A 22,552-nucleotide genomic window follows, 5' to 3' on the forward strand; every position below is an offset into this window, starting at 1 on the left:
GTGGGTAGCCGGGGGATGGGGTGTCAGGCAGAGCCAATCCACTTCCATCTGGCTCTGAAATCCACAGTTATTTTCCTGGACTGGCCTGGGATCTCATTTCCCAATGTGAGGAATCTCTCTCTCTCGGTGACACACACTTTCCCCAAGAATGCCTGACTTTTCAATGAGGAATTCTTGTATATCTGGGATTCTTGGAAACAGGACAAAGACTAATGAATTGCTGGCTCTACCCTAGGGCTGGAAACCCTCTAGAACTCACAGGAGTGGAAAGAGGAGGGACGCAGGAAAAGAGGGGGTGGTGTGCGCACGGCAGAGGAGGGCAGCAGGATGGAGGTGCAGGACCCGAGGGTTCAAGGCACAGGCTCTCCAGAAGCTCCCCACTGACCCCCAGATCAGAAGGCACCGTCCACTCTGCAACTAGAAGCCTACCAAGGCAGGGTGGGGAATACAGAATAATGCTTGTTGATGGTACAGAGTTACAGGACGGCGGAAGTCACAGTTGGTTATTCAGTTCATGGAGAAAGGAGATGGTTACGACGTATAGGGGTGCGGTACAGAGGGCGTGATTCTTGGAGACAGGCCCTCTGTGCCTCTACCTATCTACGTGGCTTCAGGCAAGGTGCCTAAACTCTTAGAACCTCGGTTTTCTCTTCTGTAAAATGGGATAACACCCACTTTGCAAGTCTTATGAGAATGAGGTGTGTTGAAGCGTGCAGGTGCTTGGCCCAGTGCTTGGCACGCAGTGGGCCTTCAACTGTTGGAGAGATTAACGAGTGGGAGTTTATAAAGCTCTCCGTGCAGTGGGCCAGCTGCAGGAGGCCTGACAGCCCTGGGGATGGCCAGGCAGTGAGAAGACTCAGCTCCCGGGGTCACGGCAGCTAAGCTTACTAAGCGCCCTCCATCGTACGCCCCTCGGGTGCTTCGAATGTTCTGGCAGGTTAGGGCCGTGCACCCCTCCCCAGGCCACAGCGCAGACCCTCTGCAGCCCCAGCTGCTTTAATCCAAAGTGCTAATGTGTGGGTTCCAGGTCACCAGAAAGAAATGGTAGACGGTCTACAGGGGTCCTGGGTCCCTTGGCCTTCTCAGCTGAAATGGTCAGGAAGCACTCTGGCCTCTCCGTAGAGATCAGGTCAACACCCCGACCTTGCTGCCCAGAGAATCCCAGGAGTTCCTCATCCATCTGGAGGAAGCAGGGGCCTCAGCCTTTGCCACGCCCACCCCAAGCTCCCCATACAGCTGCTGCCAAAGGCTCACACTAACCTGGGCAAACAGACCAGGCCCCCGGGGTGTTTTCTGTCTAACCAAGAAGGCAAAACACAGACATGAAAGGCTTAAGAATACCGAAAACACAAGGGGGAAAGAAAATAGTTGTCTTTCCAAGGAGCTCATATGCGCAGAGGGATCATGGGGTGATCTGGGGAATCCACATTCCACAGAGTTAATCCGGGGAGACTTTCTAGAGAGAGTGGTGACGGGTGGGGCTGCCACTTAGGGTCACCCGCAAGCTCACCCCAAATGTCCCCTCTTAGGCCTAACTGGGGCAGAACCGGCGCTTTTGCCTGAAATAGTAAATTTACATAACCTCACCATTGCAGCGATACTCCGCGCGGCTCTGGTTACAACAACAAGGGTTTAAGAACCGGAGAGTCTGCAATGGCAAAGGCGGTGGGGGTGGGGGTGGGGGCGGGGGGGTGAACAAAACAAAATCCACATGAGGTTTTCATTTTCTTTAGCCATGTGAGAATGGCCCTGTAGATCCAGCTATAAATACCCCACCGCCATTGCCACAAGATGGAAAATCGCGCGCGCCTGCGCGCACACACACACCACACATGACAAGTCCTTTCAAACAGTTCGTGGGCTTAAGAATGCAAATCATTGTTTCTAAGAATATCTGCCTTGAGAAGATAACAGTGCTAGACTCTGCCTGCTGAGTGCCCTGCACTGAGTTCTCCCCAAACATATTTGACAGGATTTGCAAAGATGCTGTCCCCCAACAGCCATCACCAAGGTGAAATGCAGAGCTGTCCCCACGGCACCCAGGCTAAGTCAAAGTGGCCACAAACAGGGCCGAGGGGACAGGTTTTACACCAAATCCCTTAGAAGGAAGTGAAGACCACACAGACCCCCGCCCCCTGCTTGACCCAGGACACCTTAGATCTAGTTTCCTGGAAGTAGAGCCTGAGACAGCAGAGATTCATATATATGTCATGTACTGAGGCCGTGCTCTCAGGAGAAACCAGGAAGGGAATGAGGGAAAGAAGAGAGGGCAGGGGAAGGATCTGGTGAGAATGTGGTTTTAGGAGACGTCTAGCTTCAGCCTGATCCTGTGGGGAGCTCTGGAGAAGGAAGGGCACTGCCACATTTGCCCCCCCGCCCCCGCTTGGAACAAGGGAGTGGGGCCTTTGTACCTTTTCGCCAGTTAGTCACTGGCCACAGGATGCAGGAGAGGGTGGGGTAAGCATGATGTAATCCCCAGGCACCTCGGGGTGAGGGGGTTCAATAACCCCAGGGCAGTCCCCACAGGTGTGAGCCATTAGCTGGAATACCCACGGCAGCCCCAAGACCTGCACGGGGCACCAACAGCATCTTCCCAATGAGTCTGTGGGCCCAAGTGCCTTGTTGCTTAGAATGTGTGTTTTCTATTGATTACAAAGGTTGGTTGGTTTCTTTGCTTGCTTTGTTTTTATTTCTTCTGCATGGGATGCTTTTAGATTCGACCCACTGAAGAGAGAAGCAAAGGTTTGATCAATGAACATGGCACGTGATGCAAATTGCCCACCTAATGTTAATTCTTTCCTTCTTCCATACTAAGAGGTCTCTGCTTTGGTTTGAGGTAGCAAAATGCCCATTTAAAAATCTTTTAGCTTCCCCCAGACTCCCTTTTTTTTTTTTTTTTTTTTTTGCGGTACGCGAGCCTCTCACTGTTGTGGCCTCTCCCGTTGCGGAGCACAGGCTCCGGACGCGCAGGCTCAGCGGCCATGGCTCACGGGCCCAGCCGCTCCGCGGCATGTGGGATCTTCCCGGACCGGGGCATGAACCCGTGTCCCCTGCATCGGCAGGCAGACTCTCAACCACTGTGCCACCAGGGAAGCCCCCCAGACTCCCTTTTAGTTTGAAGTCTCTCCTTAGCACAGTTTTAACCAGTTTCTAGAGGTTAAAAAAAAGCTTGTTAAAAGCATTTCAGAAAAGCTTGTTAAAGAGAAACAATTAGCTGACATGCACTTTTTGTGCTTTGTCCTTCTCTTTCTTCCTGCCTGGAATGCAGATGTGAAGCTAGTGGTGATGCAGCCATCTTGTAACCAAGAGGCAGTGAGCACAAAGGCAAAAATCTCATTCTAAGGAAGGCTGAAGTAGAGACATAGAGGGAGCCTGGGTTCCTCATGGTACTGTGGTGGCACTCTGCCAACTCAGGACTGCATCTGCTGTCCTAAAAATGAGAAAAGTAAAGAACCCTAGTTAAGCTTCTGTACCATGTAGTTGGGCTTCTGTACCGTGTAGCTGAACACAAATTATAACCGATATACACCTGAAAACACTAGTCCTGTGGGGTGTCCCATGGAAAAAGTCCTCTTTAGATAAATAAATTGAGAGAGTACTAGTTTAAACAATGTGAAACCAGTTTTTGACTGCAGTGCTTCTCTGAGCATTGTAGCTCCGTGAGAGAAAGAAGAGCAAAGATGGAAGGGCTGCTTCAACTTCTTTAACCACAGAACTTTCTTCCCAGGGCCACTGTGGGAACCCAGTGGTTTAGCAAATGCGGTTTGGGAAATGCGAGACAAGATGACCCTTCATACTTTTCCTCCTGAACATTTCACGATTCTCCACCTAGAGGGGACCAAGCTGATGGACAGGTCCACAAGCACCCATGTCACCCTTGACGGGACATGAGTGGGAGTCAAAGAACTGAGGCCTGTGAGGTTGGCTGGAATAGGGCAATGAACTAGGTCAATTAAAAGACACAAGGGGGTGCCAAGTCTTCTGGAATCTTGGAATCCTCACTCCTCTTTCCAAGTGGTGACTGGCATTCACCTTCAGGAATAATAATGATGTTGATAATAGCCAACCTTTACTGTGTGCTAGGCCCTGTGCTTCACATCATGTTCCCATGTAACCCCTGCAGCTGTCTAATGAGAAATAGACCTTTAGTTTGCCCATTTTACAGATGAGAAAACTGAGGCCTGCTGAGAGATGTCAACTGTTTAGGCAAGGTCAGAGGGCTATTACTCTCTCTGCTACCAAAGCCCACCAACTTCAATGGCTCTATTCTCCTACCCTTCTTTACCAAGTACACATTTTGTTCGTATATTGTGAACTTTCTCTCGATATGTTGCTTTGCAGGTGCCCCTTATCTTTGGCACGTACATGCTGCATTGGGAATTCTCCAGGGCAGGCCCTGTACCCCTATGAGTTCAGATATGTTATTTTCTCCTTTCTCTGTACCTTGCCACAGTGTTTAGAGACCATGTCTCTGCAATTAGGGTCATTCGATCAAGGCTCCCTCTCTGACATTGATCACAGCCTTCACAGGTGAGATGTGTTCAGGGGAACCTCAGGGCGAGGGTAATGAGTGATGCGGATGAAAGTGGAGCCAGGAGGAAAACTCCGGGAAGATTAGCTCCAGCTAAGGGCGTCCTCAGCCTCACATGCGTGTCCATCAGGGCACTCAAGACCAACGTGGTGTGTGTCACTTGGGTTGGGCTCGGAACAGGTCTCAAGACCACAACCTGCCACCACCAAGCTCAGTCATTTTAAGGTATGGGAACTACCTGGAGCACGATAAACAGCAATCCCTGAGTCTCATTCAAATCATCTTCCTTTTCAAAGCACAGAACGAAGTCCATGACCCATAACCACGAATCTCAGTTCCTTTCCCTCCCAGACCTCCTTCCTCGCTTACCCATCTAAGCCAGGGGTCAACCAGTCCCCCAAACCATAGCCCAAACCGCCCGAATGCTAGTACAGGTTGAATCACAGGGGACTTCTCATTACACCTGGTCTTTCTAGTTACATGATGACTGCACATCACATAGGAATATACAAGGTGCTGCCTATTCTCTGCTTGCCCCTCTGCCTCCATTCCCTGCCCTTCTCTGCCAAGATCCCACCCTGGGGGGGAATGGGAAGGTTGGCCTCTCCAGAATGCATCACCCAGCTTCCTGGGCTTCTGTTGCTCAGTGGGACTCGACCAGTGGGAAGCAACAGCAGGGGATTGGAGGGTGGGAGGAGAGAGATCTCAGGTGTTATTCCTTTACTGTCCCTCTGCTAAGCCATGGCTCTGGCAGGGGCTGTGTTCCTCTAGGGCCACAGCTCCAGCCAGGCAGCCCTTCCTCCTCAGCTCCGGCTGCCACAGGGCTCTGATAACACCAGTCCTCCCCCCTGCCCCTGCAGGAGTAACAGTACTAAGAGCTTCCTGCTGTTGTCGGCTCCTGGGGGCCTCACCATCTCCTTAGCCCTTCATCTCTCTGCAAATAGCCCTCTCATTACGTTCTTATCAGTTCAGTTCTTTGGGGAGTGCCAGCTGTTTCCTGCCCAGAGCCTGTTATGGACTACAGTGTCCATTCTCAGAGCAACCATGTACCTAGGATTTGCTCCTCGAAGTCCCAGTTTGGTGCAACTTTCTCCCATTTAATGAAGGTGAATTATATGATGTATAAATAAGCCGCAGGCAGAGAGGAAAGCCACCCCCAGCTTCAGTCCCCAGTGCGAGCACCACGCAAGCCAGAGAAGGGGGCTCACTGGTGCAGAACCACTGAGCACTGAGGGTCACGGTCACGGTCAAGGACAGAGGCTGCACAACACAGGACAAGGCACTCAAGGCCAACACGGTGTGTGTCACTGGGATTGAGCTCCGGACCAGATTCCAAGGGAGAGGGGGCTGCAGAAAAGAGGAGGGCACATAAAAGAGATGGATGGGCTGCATTTCAACAGGCACCTAGGGAAGAAGTCAGCAGGGCTTCATTGTCAAGTAAAAGAAAGTGAAGCAGGTGCCAGTGGTGGGTGCTTTCCCACTTGAGGATGTTTGTAAGAGCAACAGAGCCAGGGCTGAATGGATGGAACTCGGAAGGGATAGAGAACTTCATTTGAAACCAGGCAGTTATGGTGCAGAGACGGAGATTCTTCGGGCCTCTCACTGTTGCGGCCTCTCCCGTTGCGGAGCACAGGCTCCGGATGCGCAGGCTCAGCGGCCATGGCTCACGGGCGCAGCCGCTCCGCGGCATGTGGGATCTTCCCGGACCGGGGCACGAGCCGTGTCCCCTGCATCGGCACGCGGACTCTCAACCACTGCGCCACCAGGGAAGCCCGCAGAGAGGGAGATTCTTCCCCCTCCCCAACCCAGGCAGTCAGAAATACTTGAGAATGTTGGTCCCACGTCCTTATCAAAGGGATGTGAGGATTGTGGCCGTGGTCACCTGCCAGCAGCAGCAAGGGATCCCAGGAACTCCCAAGGGAGAGATGGGATGAGAGGAGGCTCCAGCAGTTTGCTAGAGAATGAGCCAGAGAGCTGCTGTTTGGTTTCTATTACTATGGCCCTGTTCTGCATCTCTACCAACATATCAAGATATGATCCCACCAAACCCACAAGTCAGAAAAAAATAGGTCAAGATTTTTAGGTCAAAAACCAGTGAATACCGTGTGCATACGGGGTCCGTATAGATGTTTGGAGAACGTTCCATTTGAAGACGATCACATCTACCTAAAATTTCCCGTATGGACCTGGAGCAGATGGAGAGCAGTTTCACAGTCACTCTACAGTGTGTCTGCCAACAGGCAGAGGGGATGGAGCAGGAGTTTGTGCCCAGTTTTAGAAATCACCTTGTTTTCAATTAGAAAATATTTTACCCCTCTACAAAATGTAGATAAGAAACGTGTGTAGCCATCGCAAGCAATAAAATACCGCAGATACAAACGGAAGCCCTGCGTACCCCTCCCTGGTCTTCCTTCCTGTCTTCTCTAGGGGGAGCTACTTCTCTGAATTTGGTGGTTATTCCAAAATAATGGGTTTTTTTACACTTTAATTACACAGGTAAACATGTGTAAATAAAAGCATATCATTTTGTATGATTTAATAGCAATGGCATTCTTCCGCAACGTGCTTTTTCCACTTCATATTGTTTCTGGGGTTATATCCCTATAGCACAGTCTATTCACGTTTCACTGTAGTTCGCAGTATTCCATTGTACATACAAATCAAATGACGTAATCAGTCTTCTGGTTGATGAGAGACATTTGGGTAGTTTTCTAGCTCTTAAAAAAAACATGCCATCATGAATATTCCTGAACATGTCTTTTTTTTTTTTTCACATGTATTAGAGTTTCTCTAGACTTACATAGGAATGAAATCACTGCGTCGTAGGGTAAGTATATCTTCAACTTTACTGGATTGTGCCAATAGCTCCCCAAAGTGTCCGTACCAATTTAATTCCTACCATTAGTGAATGGGAGTTGTCTTTGGCTATGTATACAATGGGAGGAGTATAATTTGGCGGCGGGGGTGGGGGGCGGCAATCTGATGAGTGTGAAATGGCTGTCTCCTTAAGACTTCAGTTTACGGTAATTCCCTGATTCCGAGTCAGGTTGAACATTTGTTCACATGTTTACTATTCTATAGCATCACTGCAGTCTTAGAATTGCATTTGCATGCTTTGAAAAACCAAAAGAATTTTTCTTTTAATTTATAAAAGTTTGAACAAGTTGGATAGTATTTCATCACTTCTTCACTGGGAAACTTGGAGAGGGAGGAGGGGCTGTGGCCGGAGCCAGAGGGAAGACTTCCTCTTGCAAACTGGCTTTGAGATAGAGATTTTTTAAATGAGTCATAACATTAGAGATGAAGCCCACGAAACAAAAATGCCAACAATCCCTGGGCAACGTAAGAAATGCATTTCTGTAGACCCTGTCAACACTGTCTAGGAAAAGTTCAGAGTGTGTTCATTGTGCCCTTTACCTGTAAGACACACAACTATCTGGACATCACAGACGCACCACAGGAACCCCAGGAACCATTTGTCCATCCTCCTGCTGCAGGAAGCACCATGTATTTACCATCCTATCATCACAACAGAAACTGGGAAGGAGATTCCATAACTTCTTCACATTCCCAAACATTCTTAAATGGAATCTAAGTTTCTCAACTTTGAGCATCTCCCACTCACGGCACTGATGACATGGGATAGTATTCTTCACTTTTAGATCCTTCCTCGACAACACCGTTAGTATTTGGAGGACTCATCTTAATATCCCCTGTCCCTGGCACAGGATGGATGAACCAGTTTGGAAGTGCATGAGGGCAGGGAACACATGGTATTCAACTTCAAAGTTCCAGTAGGCATTCAACTTATGTGTCTTAAGGAAAGGAATTTCTTCCACGCTAAATCTTCTTCTCTGAGCTTTAAGAACAGAGTAATCATGGACATAAACTTTTTGCCTTTTTGCTCCGGGTGTAAAAGAAGCCAACCTTGGGGATGCCTCTTTTCCACGAAGCCTTCCCTGACATCATCTCCCATCGCAAAACAATCTTCCTTTCTCTATGTATTGCATCAGCACCATACAGTACCTCGTATTCCATGGAAAACAAATTATTTGGCCAATGATAACACAGGTTTATGGAGTACATACTGTGCTCTAGGCACTGCGCTAAGTACTTTCTTACTTTTGTCCTCATTTGGAGGTAGGAACTATTACTATCACCATTTTACAGATGCGGAAACTGAATCTCAGGGAGGATAAATACCTGCCCAAGGCTACCATTCTAATAAAGGGTGGAATCTGAACTTGCATCCCAGCAGTTTGACCCCAGAAATCTGCACAAGAAGCCACCACACTATACCAAAGACACTGCAGGACACACATAAGCCCTTAAATGCTTCTTGCTGTCGCTCTGGTGAAAATGCAGCTGTGGGCTTAATGAGAAATTAATTATCCTTTGCATCCTTATCTCTGACACCCACATCAAATCCCTAAGACCTTGAAGAATTTGCTGATTCCTTCCTCATTTATTAATAAAAGCTCCCAGCCACATGGGGTTGCCACGTACGCGCTGATGCCTCACCGAGAGACCAGAGACCCTGGAGGGGGTGTAGATTTTGCTCACTGGGGATGCGCTCCACAGGACCTGCCTCAGCACACAGCGCCTCCCACTGGTGCTTCTCAAATAGCTGTTGAACCACCACAACCACTAACAGCTAGGAATTATACAGCACTTCACAGTGTACTGAGCACGTTCCCTATACCCTGCATCATAGATTTACTTCACTCCTCTACCCCGGGCATTACTGTCGTTCCCAGTGCACAATGGCTGAAACCGAGGCTCAGAAATGCTAAATTGCTACATCGCTTATCTAAGCCAGTGCAGCTCATTAGTGGATGGCTGAAATTCAAAGCTAGATCCTGACATCGAATTCCATGATGCGTTTGCTACTCATTAAGTTGATCCCTTTTATTCTTTGTCCTTTGTGTGCACGCACACACACACACACACACACACACACACACACGCACAACTGGACCAGTGGAATAGGCGTCAGATCAAAAAAAGAGGATAGAATCTAAACTAAGCTCTGGTTTTATGAACGATGAATGAATGAACGAACAAGCACATGGATAAATGTCACAGTCAAATATTCCTGGAGTGCTAACTCTGTGTCTGTCACCCGGCTAAGTGCCACAGATACCACAGTGACTACGGCACAGCCCTAGACTTCTAGAAGCTTCTAGTCCGTTGGCAAATGCATCTCAGTGGTAACAGGATCTGTTAAAGGAAGCTCACCTTGTCAGAGCCCCATCTGAGTGGGGAATGTTGTGTAGAGGGGAAGAAGAAAACCAGACTCATTTTTAAGATAAACAGAGACTAGAAGTACGTCACATGAGGGCAGAGTCCAGAGAGACAGTGTTTTGAAAGGGTTAAAAAGAACCTGTACAGCCCACTGACCAGGAGAGGGATGCCCGCTCAGACTTCCAGGGGGGTGAGCAAAGCTGGGACAGTCCCAATTCACGCCTGCTTCCCAGCGTCCTATCCAGTTAGTGCCCTTTCGCTCTTGAAAGAGTGCTGGTTTACACAGCAAATGACATGGTCGCCCTCGCATTCCAGGAAAGTTATGACTTTCTCCAGCTGTCCCTGGGCAGGAAAACAATTTGACCTCCCAAGGTCATTGAGTTGCCTTATTTCTGCTCCATCTCACAGAACGTCTTCTCATAGCCACCACCCACAGCTGGCACAGGTTCTAGAGGGTCTGTGTTTCTCTCCGGTGTCAGCACCAAAGCCAGAATGATTCACCGTCAGATCCTAAAATGGCTTTAGATGCAGGTACACCTGTTTTACATCCTCTGACAGTTTCTTCCTGTAGGATCTTAGGTATCTCACTCAATTGCTCTGAGCCTGTTTCCTCATCTGTAAGAGGGATTAATAACACCAATCTCAGCTCATGGGATGGTTACGAGGATTTGGTGAAGGAGTATAAGTGAAACACCTAGTACAGTGCCTGGTAAAAAGGATATGCCTACCCCCACCCCACCCCACCCCGAGGATTTCTAGAACATGTGAGCTCTCAGATACCAAGAGTTTGGAGGATATGCACATTTCAGGAAGCCCAGGATAGTACCAGGCCTCAAGCCCCTACACTACCAAGTTAGAACGCCTTCTTCGTCTTTACAGAAAGTGGAAAACATGGTACAGCCACTCTATAAAGCTGTTTGGCAATATCTCCCAAAGCTGAACATATGCATTTCCTACGTTCCAGCTGTTCCACTTCCAGGAACACAGCAACAGAGAAGCATTCCTCTCTTCACCCGTGAACAAGTGCACGAGTGTTCACAGCAAGGCCTATTCACAACAGCCCCAAACCTGGAAACCACCCAAATGCTCACCAGCTGAAGAGTGGATAAAGTGTAGATAGTCCCATAATGGAATACTACACAACAGTGGGAAGGAGTCATCGACACGTCATGCCGGGCAAAAGGAGACACACATAAATGAGTACACGCTGTACGATTCCACTTACTTGAAGTTCAAGAACAGGCAAAAGTAATCTTTGTTGTTAGAAGTTAGGATTATGGAAGGGGAGTAACCGGAAGGGGACACAAGGGACTTCTCGGGATGGGGGAGGTGGGAGCTTTGGAATGTTGTGTTTCTTGATCTAGATGCTCGTTAAACAGGTGTGAAAACCCATTGAGCTATATACTTATAAGCTGTATTTTCTGAATCATGTCGAACTTCAATAAAAATTTTAAATGAAATAAACATTCTAAATGTAAAACATATTTTTTTGGTAGAGAGTTGAGCAGACTAAGCAGGCAGTAGACACCTGGGAAAAGGCAGTGGCATGTTTTACTTGATAAATGCTCATCGGGCCCCAGCTCTGGGCCGAGCATCGTGCAGGATGCAGGGCCAACAGAGCTCATGAGGCTGGGTCCCTGTTCTCCATCATCATCTCCATCATCATCATCACTAACACTTCCTAGTACTTACTATGCGACAGCCATGGTTTCAAGTACTATTTTTTTCTTTTTACCAAATCATGCATTAATTTTATCTTCATAACAAGCCATTTTACAGATAAGGAAATTAAGGCACAGAGAGATGAAGTAACTCACGCAAGGCCACACCGCTAACATGTAGTGGAGCCAGAATCTGAAGCCAGTGCCTACGCTCTGACCCACAGCTTTCTACTCAGAAGTCTGGTCTGTTTATCAGCTATAAGTCCCAGCTTCCATGTAGGCAGCCCACAGACATCAATAACATCACCTCTGTTCAGGGCAGTGGTAATGGTAAATTATCAACTGAGTGTCTCAGAAAGGCAGAGGCAATTCCTAGCTCTCTCTGGGCAGCTGCCAGCCCAATGTCACATGATAGGGAACAGACTGATAAATATATTGATGGAGATTTAAAAAAAAAAAAAAAAAGGGAAAGAAGAGTTAAAATGGCTTGGCCTTTCTACTGCCCAAAGTCCACTGCCCAAAGTCCACAGAAACTCTGAATTTGCTTCAGATGAACTTCAAAGCTGCCTCTGGCACTGTGGAGATACTGAGGGATCTTCCCACTGACCTGGAATCACTCCCTTCCCTCGCTGCCTGATCAGGGGAACTTGAGGCTGGGGGCTGTGGTGTCTGAGAGGAAGGGAGGGAGGGAGTGTTGACACTGATGCCCAGGAACGGGGTCAGACGTCAGCTGTGAGTCTGTGTCCCCAAGTCTGGCCCATCGGGAATCCATCATGCGGGCAAGCTTTGCTTTGGCACTCAGGCAGCCGATCAGTGTACAGAATCCGGAAGGTGGAATGTTCAGTACACAGCACCAAAGACCTCCCTTGCTTGGGACAAAGCAGTAAGAAACAAACACCCTCGTAAGGACGAATCAGACCTGACAGAGGCCCAGGCAGGCATGATGTGAATACCTATACAGGCAGGAAGGTGGCTCCCAGTGGGCCAGAAGAGCCCCCTGAGACCACCCCCTCTATATAGCAGAAGCACTGGTAAGATAGAGAGGAATTCCCAAAGGGCAACTTGTCCAGCCCGTCTCCAGGCAGGATGCCAACAAAGCCATCTGGTCACGCTTCCAACCCTGATACGCCCACACCTCTCAGCCTGGCATTGGGGGTTTGGGGGAGGGAGCAGGGGCAAATACAAATTTGGCAATAAAATCAAAATATCTGTTCAGCCTTCCCAGTTAGCAACAACTCTATCTGTAGAGAAATCAGCGGGATCGCACCTAGAAAACACACAAAATAGAGCACAAGGAAAAAACACACTTTTTCATATTCTGACATAGCCACCACCAAGTATCTGGAAAACAACGGATTCTTCCAAAACAATTTCACGGAAAATAAGTAAAACTTCTTGGGCAGGTAGGAAGGGTTCTTGGAATCAGTCGCTCATGGGTGGGAGGTTCGGGTAGGAGGTAGCACTGGGCAGAGGGAGAAGTACAGCTGCCAGACGGCCTCAGGGAAGGCCTCAGCCGGCCCCCTGGGGAGCCCTGAAGCTGGGATGCCCTTTAGAATTTCCCCACATTGGGGCAGAGGGGCCCCACTGGTCACTGAATGCAGGTGACCCTGTAGAGAGACTGCCGCTGGGGCGGTTCTCTTCGGCGAAGGCAATTCCAAAGAGGGCTGGCCACTGCCAGCACTGCCTGCCGCTGGGACTCAGTCCTGCGGGGTCGGGGGGTGCAGTGCGCTGATCTGAGCGCAGGGTCCACACACCCGACCACTACCCCGCACTGCCTGACTTGCTCCATCAACACTGTTCTCCAGTCCAACGTATGCATCTTTGGTGCTTCCTGCTGCTCTTCCTACATAGGCAGCGACTGAGGAGACCCAAGGAGGGAAGACTGAATCAGATGAGAAGGAGGGGGCAGCCTCAGGGCCTGACGCTCAACAGCTTCCCTAGGGGACAAACAAGGGCCACACACAGCATGCAGCCACAGCCAGGATGGTCACAGACTAGGTACATCCACCACTCAGCTCTCCTGGGTGACGGATGCTCGGTATGTCAGACTCAGGGACCCAAACCGGTGATCACCCAGGATGAAACCACGTTTAACAACTGACTGATAAAAAAAAAATTGAACCTCGCTACAAGAATGGCATGACCTCAAATACTGATACATAGAGCTGTGTGTGTCTAGGCATAAAGAAATCAGAAAAAAATAGAGTTCCATCCATCGTAGGGACAACCTTGATAAATGGTCAAAGGGAAGAGAAGTATACTGCAGAGTAATATACACAGAGTCCATCTCGGTGAAAAACACTCAGACAAGACTCCACCATACATGTATACACACCTGTAGTATTTGTATGAACAAAGGAAAAGATAGGGAATGATTAACTCTAGACTCTAAACATTAATTCCCAGGGTGTGGAGATGCTATTCGTTTTCCACTTGTCTTTCTGTACCTCTGCATGATATTGATTCATGTGTTTAAGCAAGCGAGAATTACTGTTATAATTTTGAAAAATCAAATGAAGAATACATTTTTAAAAATTATTTTTAAAAATTATCGACACAGGGCTTCCCTGGTGGCGCAGTGCTTGAGGGTCCGCCTGCCGATGCAGGGGACGCGGGTTCGTGCCCCGGTTCGGGAGGATCCCACGTGCCGCGGAGCGGCTGGGCCCGTGAGCCATGGCCGCTGGGTCTGTGCGTCCGGAGCCTGTGCTCCGCGGCGGGAGGGGCCACAGCGGTGAGAGGCCCGCGTAACGCAAAAAAACAAAAAACAAAAAAACAAACAAACAAAAAAAATTATCGACACAGTGCCATGTGCATAGCGGGGAGCTCTATAAAAATACTATTTCACTTCCTCTCTTCCCTCCCCTTTAGAAATCAGTTCCTAATTGTCCGTCTGGGATTGCTCAAAGGGAATATTTAATTTAAGGCTGAGATTCTTCTCTGCCTTCTCCTTAATCATTAGAAAATAACAATTTTAATATTATTCCATATACAATATATATTTGCCACCAACATAAATCTGCCACTAAAATCCATAAAAATTATACAACACCGAATTATGTATCTGGATGGAAATGCTGTGAATTATCTGCTGTTAATTGCTATTATCTGTGACCATGCCTCGCTCTGTTACCGTGCTAATGAAAGCTGACCACACCAAGCCAACTCGCAATTATTTTGGCACATAGACATGAAAAGCCCAGAGAAGCCAAAACCCAACTGCTCACCACATCTGCTGACAAGAAGTCGAAGAGTCGGTTTTAGGTTTCTTCCCTCTTTCCCTGTCCCTGGCTACTCCTTAGGAGAGGTGTTCCAGAGGGCAGGAGCCACCGTAGCGCAGAGGGATGAGGACACAAAGGACCCATGGAGTCTATAAACTGGACCGCTCTTCTCTATCTGGCTGGCTATGGGGATTTGCTCCTGGGCAAGTCCCAGATGGATTCCCCAAGAGTTAACTCAGCTGTCACTGCGTTGAACCAAGGGTTTAATGGACACTGTTTGGCTACCAGGTGTGGCTTCTACAATGCAATTTGGCTTTAATGCACTCCAAACGTTCAGAAGACAGAGACTCCATCCTGCCTTGACTGTGACGCAGCGCATTAGATGTTACGTCAGAGCTGCAGTTTAAGTTTGTGGGAGGGAGGAGGAGGGGTGACTGGGGGGGGCGGGGAGGCTTGCTAAGGGAGCTTGGGAGCAAAGGGGCCCCCTGAGCAAGCCTGGCAGGACAAGTAGCCCAGGAATATGAGGACTGGGGGAGGGCCTTTCACGTAGAACGAACTACAAACAAGGGCATAGAGGTGGGACATGCTTGTGACTAGACTCAGTGCAATAAAGCCTAAGTTAACCCTCGAGGGATGCTGGGCGTCACTGGCTGACACAGCTGTCAGCCAAACAGCACCTCACTCACACGTCGGGGGGCCTGACCTGTGTCGTCTTAAAAAGACCCCCTTTACCTCGAAAGCCTCACGCCAATCCTTCTCCCTCCCACCAACTTACCGACTGATTATTTTTCCTGCCGCATCCTTCATTCTGTTCGTGACACCAGATTTAGATTCGATTCTGACTTTAGTTTTCCTTCAGACTGGGTAGTTGCCAGGAACTACAACCACAGCCATCACAGGTGGGTTAGCTACCGTCTGTTGAATGCTTACTCTAGGCCAGGGGCTGGCAATCTTCGCAACCATCCTGAGGTCGGTATTACTTATTATCCTCCCCATTTTTCAGATGAGAAAACTGAGGCTCAGAGAGGTGAAATAATATGCAAGGTCTTACAACAGGTAAGCGGCAGAGACAGGGTTCAAACACACGTCTGTCGGATTCTGGAATCCGTATGCTTGACCCCCAGGCTGTAACAGTCCTCCGTACGCTACCCTTGCTCTGGTCACTCTGAGAACCAGGGCAGGAGTCATCAAACTTTTTCTGTTAAAGGGCCAGACAGTAAATATTTTCAGCTCTGTGAACTACACAGCCTCTGTTTCAACACTCAACTCCACCCTTTTCACATGAAAGCAGCCACGGACAACACATAAAGAAACGCCATGGCTACATGCCAATAACATACAAGGCTTGTTTACTTACATGACAAGGCGACAGGCTGGACTTGGCTGCGAAATTGTCGGCTCCCCATCTAGAGTGGTTTGTTCATTCATTCAGCCAGCGTTCACCGAGTGTCTACCTTACTACGCCCAGCACGTTCTAGGTTCTGGGTAGAGAGAGAACCACGCAAGTCTCCACCCTCATGGAGCTTAAATCCTAGCAATGATTTGGTTGTTTGTTTCACCTGTGCTCGATACCCTGCTTCCTCACCTTGGTCCTCTTCAGGATTCCCTTAGACCGTGGCTCTCAACTTACCCTTCACATCACCTGGGGCACTTGTAGGACAATCAGTGCCTGGGCCCCCAGCCCTAGAGATTCTAATTTAATTGGCCTGGGGTGGGGGTGGGGGTCCAGGCACTGATAATTTTACAAGCTTCCCAGGTGAGGGGTTGAGACACTGCTTGGGTAGCTGCTTACCTCATGTTTCTTCCACTTACTGTGTGAAATAGGGGAAGTCTTTTTTTTTTATTTTTGAAAGGTGAAGATTTTTTTTAACATCTTTATTGGAGTATAATTGCTTTACAATGGTGTGTTAGTTTCTGCTGTATAGCAAAGTGAATCAGCTATACCTATACATATATCCCCATATCCCCTCCCTCTTGCGTCTCCCTCCCACCCTCCCTATCCCACCCCTCTAGGTGGTCACAAAGCACCGAGCTGATCTCCCTGGGAGGGTAAGTCTTTTAAGCCCCCGGTTTGAGCTGTAAAATGTGGATAACACGCATCTCATAGGATTGTTATGAGGATGAAATGAGGCCACGTGCTTTTCAACCTGCAGGCTGCTATACAAAGGTCAGGTATTATTGTCATCGTGCCATTATTTTTCAGTTTTAATGCTGGGTCCTACCTCAGTGGTTTCCCTCCTCTGTTTTGACCTCGATTCTTTGGACCAAGACAGTGTTTGGGATTTCTAAAGCAAGCTCTATGCGTAGCTCACAAATAGCCCAGGTTTATGGGTAAGTGACCTGGTGGTCTTTCCTTTGTTCTAGTAGAGCATCGCATGGGACTGCCATTTGTCTGGCATGGGGAGCGCAGATCCGTGCCCCACTTTTATAGTGAAGGTCTCCATCTCCAGGCAGGGATAGCTGAGCTTTAAGCACTGTTGTGAAGCCTTGAATAAGTGGCTTATTTACTCTGACTCATGGACAAATGTCCAAACCCATGTACTTTCATGGGCTTAGAACTAAAAAGGGAAGGACATTACCATTTTGTTGAGCACTGATCAGTGTGCTAGGTTCTTCCCATATATTATTCCATTTCATCTTCAGAACAACCCTGGGATGTGAGAACACCTCTCGTTCTCATCTGACAGATGAAGAAGACTCAGAGGCTGAACAGCTTGTGACCCGACGGTTCCGGAACTCAAACCTGGGTCTTGTTGATTCTGAAGCTCTTTGCACAGACCCGTGGGGCATCCTACAAATAATTTAGCTCCTCTTCAGCCAGGATTCAAAGAGCTACCGAACTCCCTCGAGTTTCTTTTTCCCAGGTTTCTTTCTTTTCTTTTCTTTTCTTTTGAGGGGGAGACCCAGAAAGAACTCCACACACCTGCTAACGCCCATAGTCTGACAAGTCTCACCCAGCACTAGCGTGATGATCGACCATGGGTCGAAAGAAAAGGCATTTCCTCACTGCACAGCATTTGGATGGTGCAGTTTTAAAACCTCATAATGAAACAAGAAAACAAACAAACCAGAAAAAATGTGAGGAGTGAGTCTGGAGAAACAGATGGTGCCAGGAGTGAGGAATTCACCGACCCCCAATCTGGGCCATCTCAAGAGAAGCTGGCCACTGGCTGAGCCTCTTAAAAGCTGCAAAGTCATCCCAGGCCATGGTTAAAGAGAGAGTTTGGACAAAGCAGAAACAAATGCGATCTTCAAAGTCTTAAATGTCAACTTGAAGGATAACTTAGAAGCTCTGAGATGGGCCAAGAGAACCTGCAGCTGCTCTCTCCACATCAGATGCTCTTTCTGTCCTTTGGACCAGCCACGCCACACCACCAGACAGCGTGTCGATGTGGGAGGGGGCAGCCTCCCCAGCCCCTGCCCACCAAGATGTTTACAGATGGCGAAAGCTTCCAGTTTTACAACCCATCAGATTCTCCCCTCTCACTCTGACCTGAGCACGCTTGAGGGGCAGTGACTGCCTCTGACCTCGGGCCTGTCCTTCAAGACTCCATTGGTCCTTGATCTTCCTGTCCCCCTCCCACCTTCCCACCCGCTGCCCCCAGCCACACACATACAACTGGCTCTGCTGCCCTCTTCCCTCCCAAGAGCTCAAACACAGGAGTGGTTTCCAGACCAGATATCCAGGATGCCTCGTGCCCTCTCCCGCCCCTCAGGTTAACGAACCCGGCCACGCTCCCGGATAATCCCCACTAGCCGATATTTCTAGAGGGAGGAAGTAACGGTGACCTGAGCCCTAGAAACTCCACCCAACGGCCTTCAATAATGGAAAATACGTAGCCAGATCTGGCAAGAGGTCCTTTCCAAACCACACGGGCTCCTGATGGCTAAAAAACTGGAAAATAAAATTATGGGATTCCCTTTATGAAGGGTCTACGACATTCCTAGCTCTGTTTTAGTCCCTTTGCATAAATATCATGTTTGTGACAACCTCGTGAGGTAAATATCAACTGACGCTTAAGCTCAGACAGAATAAGTAACGTAGCCCAGGTTACTAGCTCTCTCCCGGGGCAGACTGCTCTGATGTCTGTACTCTTCCTGTGGTCCAGGCTGCATGTGAAATGCAGAGCTGAAGGACACAGAGTCCCTGAACACAGAGACTCTGGCTGTGGATGTTCAGAGGGCCATCTGCTGTCAAAGCCAAGGACATCCCCCAAGTGGCTCTTTCTGTCAGGTGCCTCTGCCCCTTGGGCCTTCTGGAGAGCCTGAGAATGCACCCTACGCATTCTGATCTCAGAGATGACCCAAGCGTGGGCCAGAAGCTTGAGCTGATAGAAGGGCCAGTGAGCAGGCTTCCATATCAGCCCAAGAGTCAGCGGCCTGAGAATCCGTCCCTGGTCTGAAGTTGGTGAAATGTTCCCCGGAGCAAACTCAAAAGGGTCAGGATTCCACTGACCCTCCAGAGAGGGTGATGAAAGAGTTGAGAGCCCAGATCTCACCCTCAGCTGTCCCCGAGGCGTCCTGTGCTGGGACAAGAGACCACCCTAGATTCCCAGATGGGTCCCCTCCACCCCTGGGTACCCAGCCTTCTATCTGCACATGGTGGGAATATTTAAATCATTACTTCCATCAGCTGCACTGTAAGAAAGACGCCAGCCTGGGCCTACTGACGATCTTTGCACCCTCCTGACCGCCTATGCTTCGCCCCACCCTCTTCTTTACCTCTGGATCCAGGGCTCTTCAGTAATGGCAAAAGTTTAACCTGTTTTGTGTCAAAACACTTTGGGGACAGGGGGTTGGGAAAGAAGACTGGGGAGGGGACATTTTCCCACAGAAAGCAGTCGTCTTTCAACCTCCCCTACACTCACCAAAACTAAAAACCTCCACCTCCACCGGCCTTTCTACTGGTCACCCCCCTCACACCCTCCCCCTTCCTGAACTCCTGACTCTCTTCTCAGTTCTAAGGCCCAGGAGAAGTTTCTCTCCTCTTTTTGTCCTGATGGGGGCACGAGTATTCCCTCCGCATCGGAGGGTCTGGACGAAAAGCTCTGTAAACTCAGCTAGGAGGTAGGAGCCGCAGCGTGCAACTACCAGGGAACATGACAATCACAGCACAGTTGTTGTTGTTGTTTTTAAAAAAAGGGAGAGATGGGGGTCGATGCAGCTCCCAGAGCAACTGAGAAATGGCCCGTTTACACTTCCAGGCCTGAGGCCACGACCACCCCCACGCAGTCACCAATACAGAAACAAGCGCCTACACGTGCATCTCGCGGGTAACCCACTACCCATGCACACGCACTTTTGTTTACACGGCCCTTAGCGCGATCTCCTTCTTCTTCTCTGCACTCAAGTTGAAGACATACTCCTGAAGTTAAAGGAGTCTATAGCTGACATTGCTGTCTGCTCAGTCTTTTATAGCTCTTCCCTAGGGGTCAATTTGTATAATTTCTAAAATCCTTCCCAAATCTTCAACTTCCTGTGGGTCCTTTCTGTATCCAGATTTCCTCCCTGTCCCTCTATTGTTATTCTCTCCTTTCTTCTAGGACACAGGGAGAGTCCAGTAATCTTCCCCCCACCCAAACATTGTAGGTTGGTTCTGCTGCAAAATACAAAACCAGAGACGCGGGATGAAGCTGAAAGGGCTCTCTTTGTGGAACAACTACTGACATCCAGTGCGTGCACTGGGCAACCCAGGGCTGCTGGATCCATACAGCCCCGCGTCCGCCTACACTCAGTAGGGCACAATTCCCCCTCTACGACCTAGGGGAAATCCATTCCCTCCTTCTGCCAACTTTTCAGAGAAATCCAAGAAACTGACACCAAACTCGGAAAGGCGGGGAGCAACTCAAAACTTGAAACTATTTAAAGATGGGAAGTTGCTCTCTTTCCCTCGTAGGCTTGAAGGAAAATCTCCAGGGCCTCTTTCCTGGAGAGGTGTGATTTTTTTTTTTTGTTTTTTCCTTCCCACCTTCCCAGGAACTTTGCAAATCCACCACAGGACTGTGGAAAAGTGGCCAAGGCAGAGAGAGAAGAGTTAAATCAAGCCCAGACCTCAAAAATCTGTGTTCAATTTTGATAAAAATCTCTCTCCCTCTCCCCCACCACTCCCCTTCCTCCACCCCACAGCTCAGACATGTTTCTTTATGTTACGAGCTTGCATCTTGTTTGGGGCACCAGGGCGCTCCCAGAAAACCCTCAACGGCCCCCACCGTGGGCACATGTGGCAGACACGTCCATTCCGCTCTCCGGCAGGGCTGGACACGGAGCCTCGGTCCTGGCCACCACCTCCTCCTCCTTCCCTTTGCAATTACCTGTCTCCAGACCAGATCCTTCCTTCGCGGTTAAGTCAAAGCTGCAATGCCTGGCGCTGTCAGGGCCACAGCAGGCGGATGGATGGGCAGCAGTCGCAGGTGCTGGGATTCCCCACTCAGGAGCCCTTTCCTGGGATGCTCCTTCCCTCTCCCAAGTCCCACTGCTTCTGAGAGCAAGAACCTCCCCGCTCCCTCTGCCCAGCCTGCTGGCCAGGAGCCAGGCTTGCAAGCGGGAGCCGGGGGCTTTAAAGAGTTAAATCACCCGAAGGAACCGGGAAAAGCCGCCACCAAAAAGTTGTCCGTTTGGGGGGCACCGGCTATGTCCGTCCACTTGTGACAACAAGGAATCAGATTTCAAAGCCACAAACTTTTTTTTTTAAGTTTTCCAAAGACATTTCCTGTGTCCAGATGTGCCCATCCAGACAGACACGCAAATCACACCCATCGGCGCAGACACGCACGCAGGCCCGGGGAGCCCCACTCAAGTATCCTCGGCGGCTCCCGCAAGCACTTTGGAGAAACAAAACAGGCAGCCCGTGGAGCCGCTGCCTTTCCAATCCCCTTTCAGCGTTGGAAAGAAAGTAGAGGGGGAGAGAAGTGGGGGAGTGCCCCGGAAAGTCTCCCGCGGTCTCCCCGCCCCCGGACGCGAAGCAGGGAGGAGAGCCGGACGGCCGCACTTACCGCGGGGCGCCCATGGTGCGTCCGCCGCTCCCGCAGCCCCGCGCCCGGCTGCGCGCCCGCCGCCCGCCGCGCCGGCTCCGCGCTGAACTGAGTTCGCAGCCTTCCGACCGAAACCTCGCCGCTCCCCCTGGGCCGGCCCCGCGCCCGCCCGCCCCGCTCTGACGTCAGGCGTCTTGGAGCGGGATATTTATGGCAAGGATACTCTGAATTTTCCCTAGGTAGAGTTCTGATTGCAGTTCCTTGGGATTTGTAATTTTCACACTTTCAGACAGAGAGCAGGGGAGGGAGGAAGGGAGAGCGCAGCCGGCAGGGCGAGGCAGACAATGAGGGTAGCTGTTTCCAACGCTGGCGAGGAGCCTTCTCAGGGCTCCCTCTGTTTTGCAAACATGTAAGGGTCAAGGAGGCAGAAGTGGTGACCTAGGAGGTGGGTGGGTTGCTCCTCACTCCTCCCCTGGTCTGAGCCGGCTGGGAGGTCAGGTGCTGGGGGTGGGTGGGGAGACTTCTCCTTCGACCCAGTACCTTCAGGGGACACTAAGTGCCAGGAAGGTGCTAGGGCAAGAAAGGGGATAACAGAGCAGCTAATTAGAAGCCCTGGTCCACACCCTAACAACTTTTCCATTTCTTCTTTGGGAGTGGGTGCGTGAAAAAAAAGTTTCTTTTTATTAAATTATTTTCCACACTCCCTGCCTCTGTACAGCTTTTCCAACTCAGTACCAGTCAGTTCATCTTACTTCATTGCTTACGTACAGAGTTTGAGCCGTTTACAATAGCTCTTATTCATACTTTTTAAATTGCTTTTTTTTTCTTAAATGTGGTTGTGATCCATCTGCTGGTCTGGACTGGAAATTGCCTTAGTTAAGAACAACTGTCTCCTCCATGACAGACACCATCCTCAGGGTGAGTCTG

General features: G+C 49.6%; 1 protein-coding gene across 5 annotated transcripts in view; it reads right to left on the reverse strand.

The window, feature by feature from the left end:
* DAAM2 (dishevelled associated activator of morphogenesis 2) overlaps nt 1-21,781 on the reverse strand; it is a 114,041-nt gene extending 92,260 nt beyond the window's left edge. For 3 of the 5 annotated variants that reach the window (XR_012334462.1, XR_012334461.1, XM_033864302.2), the window contains exon 1: nt 21,647-21,781. The gene's annotated coding sequence lies outside the window, so the exon portion shown is untranslated. Of the gene's footprint in view, nt 1-16,011; nt 16,136-20,965; nt 21,525-21,646 lie in introns of those variants that run through there. The other 2 variants (XM_033864300.2, XM_073810751.1) reach the window with 2 other exon arrangements.
* Between the last annotated feature and the right edge of the window lie 771 nt (nt 21,782-22,552).

Source organism: Tursiops truncatus, chromosome 10, assembly GCF_011762595.2.
Source record: "Tursiops truncatus isolate mTurTru1 chromosome 10, mTurTru1.mat.Y, whole genome shotgun sequence".
NCBI lineage: Eukaryota > Metazoa > Chordata > Mammalia > Artiodactyla > Delphinidae > Tursiops > Tursiops truncatus.